The following is a 2,954-nucleotide window of genomic DNA, read 5'->3' as shown; positions in this document are numbered from 1 at the left end:
TTTGTACTTGTGCAATAACACCAAGCGCCGACAGTTTATTTGACTCGTACGCACATCCATCACGATGTTTGACATACGACATGCCGCTAGTTTAGATTAGAGCTTAAAATGGAACGAGGAACTCGTGAGATTATCCGCAGAAACGAGGAGCAGCTTAATGTGCAACAACAGTCGGAGTGGGTCTGCTTTTTATGTCATTTTGGCAGTTTGCAGTGCGCTAACAGATTAGCATGTTAGCAGAGTGCTAACAGATTAGCATGTTAGAGAGTCAGACTGAGTTCCAGCGTTCAACGGGAAGAAGCTGAATTCAGTCTCTGAATTATGAATCCAGCATCTTATCATGAGGCCTGTCTCTGTCTTATCATGAGGCCTGTCTCCGTCTTATCATGAGGCCTGTCTCCGTCTTTTCTCACCATCACTTGATTCTGACGAGGCTCAACAACAAACTCTCATAATAAAGACTTTCTCATAAATCTCGTCGGTCTGATAATCTTGAGAGTCTTTAAATGGTGGACTGAGGCTTCGTGTGATGGACGTGTTGGCTCGTCTTCTTCTCTCTGAGTCTCTGCAGCTTCGTGCTGGGCTCCTCGGTCAATGTGCAGGACGACACTTGAGCGTCTTTGGGGAGAACGAGGAGCGAGAGGAGGGAGCGGAGGGGGAGGCGGGGGTCGCTGTTTGATGTGGGAGGTCTCCCCCCTCGTCCCGCTGAGCTGCACCCTCAGACCCCTCATTAAGCATGTCATCAAAGGCCTCGGCTCGACCAATCATAACATTGTTAACATGAGCACACAGACCGGACTGTCCTCTGAGCTGTCCACAAACATGTGGACTGAACCTTCAGTCCAAACACACACACTGTTATCAGAGGAAGACGCATCTGGTCTCCCATGATCCTCTCTGACAGCCTGAGACAGAGAGAGCAGCAGCCTCCCACAGCAGAGACAGAGACAGACAGAAACAGAGGCAGAGACAGACAGAGGCAGAGACAGAGACAGACAGAGACAGAGACAGAGACAGAGGCAGAGACAGAGGCAGAGGCAGAGGCAGAGACAGAGACAGAGGCAGAGACAGAGACAGAGGCAGACAGAGGCAGACAGAGACAGACAGGCAGAGGCAGAGACAGAGACAGACAGAGGCAGACAGAGGCAGACAGAGACAGACAGGCAGAGGCAGAGACAGAGGCAGACAGAGACAGACAGAGGCAGACAGAGACAGACAGAGGCAGACAGAAACAGAGGCAGAGACAGACACAGACAGAGACAGACAGAGACAGAGAGAGAGGCAGACAGAAACAGACAGAGGCAGACAGAAACAGAGGCAGAGACAGAGACAGACACAGACAGAGACAGACAGAGACAGAGAGAGAGGCAGACAGAGACAGAGACAGAGGCAGACAGAGACAGACAGAGGCAGACAGAGACAGACAGGCAGAGGCAGACAGAAACAGACAGAGGCAGACAGAAACAGACAGAGGCAGACAGAGACAGACAGGCAGAGGCAGAGACAGAGGCAGACAGAAACAGACAGAGGCAGACAGAGACAGAGACAGACAGAGGCAGACAGAGACAGACAGGCAGAGGCAGAGACAGAGGCAGACAGAAACAGACAGAGGCAGACAGAAACAGAGGCACAGACAGAGACAGACAGAGACAGAGAGAGAGGCAGACAGAGACAGAGACAGAGGCAGACAGAGACAGGCAGAGGCAGAGACAGAGACAGAAGCCCAAATCACTCCAGCAATCACTCCTTCACTCATTCACTCATTCATTTACGCAGCGTTATCGTGACAGTCTGAACATCAGATGTGTTGTCAGCTGGGACGGTCCGGACACAGTTTGAGAATCTGTGACATTATTAAAATGTAGCGTGTAGCATGTAGCATGCTTTAGCAGCTTTCTAACTGCAGCTTTAATCTTTAAAGACATATGCTACATGCTACATGCTACACGCTACATGTCTGAGTGTAATGAGTAATGGTTGAAGGACAAACATCTTAAAGCAGCTGGAAGCTTACATCCATCATCTTTATCTTCATCGTTTCATCTGTGTTTGCTGTCAGGTGGCGCTTCTTTGTACCTGTGAGCCCTGAAGGCACCGCAGACCTGGAACCTGCAGCAGGTGCTCGCAGAGGAACCAATCAGGGCACAGTTTAGCGAGGCCACGCGCCGTGCAGCAGCTGACTGTTTGTGCTGGAATCATTTTAACGTTGGAGCTAAAGGCTAAACGTCAGCGAGCGGAGCTCATGTGATCCCTGAGTCCTGCATACGGAGCAGCTCCAGCTGTCCTGGACTCTGAGGTCCTGCAGCAGTTTGTCCTTGATTAAAGCAGCAGTGACAGACTGCACAGAGACCCACTGACAGCGGATGACTGTCCTCCCCCCGTCCTCTATTCCCAGCCCTCCCCGCTCCATCAGCGCCTCCTCCTCCCTCCATCTCTTGTCCTCAGGTCAATGGGTCTCCCGTGGCCGCCTTGCTTTTAAGCCATCACACTCCCCCATGGGGCACATGAGGGACATCTATCTGTGTCACCCTCCTCAGGTGATCCCCGGGTAATGTACCAAAGGACAGCGAGTGCGCCCATCAGCTCGGACCTCCACGCCTCGCACCCGCCCGCCTCGCGCCTGCTTTTGGTGGGTAATTACAGGAGGGGCTGCTCCCACCGTGAGGGAGGCAAACCAATTAGAGAGTGTCTCTGCAGTTAAAGGACATCTCTGTGACAAACCCGGCCACGGGGTCGCATGTTTATTATGTCCTCCCTCCACTCGGGGGCCGTTATTACAGATAAGTGTCACAGTCTGGAGGTCGTTGATGGAAATGGGATTCAGTTTTGGCTTGTGGTTTTACATGCCCTGATTATTCCAATGGCCGCCTGAGTGCGTAATTATGATCATTTGTCTCCGATCGGGCTTTGATTCCCGTCCATAACTTCTCAGTTTAAGAGGGGATCAACAAACG

This window comes from Chaetodon auriga, chromosome 19, assembly GCF_051107435.1.
Source record: "Chaetodon auriga isolate fChaAug3 chromosome 19, fChaAug3.hap1, whole genome shotgun sequence".
NCBI lineage: Eukaryota > Metazoa > Chordata > Actinopteri > Chaetodontiformes > Chaetodontidae > Chaetodon > Chaetodon auriga.
Note: the sequence above shows the minus strand (reverse complement) of the source record.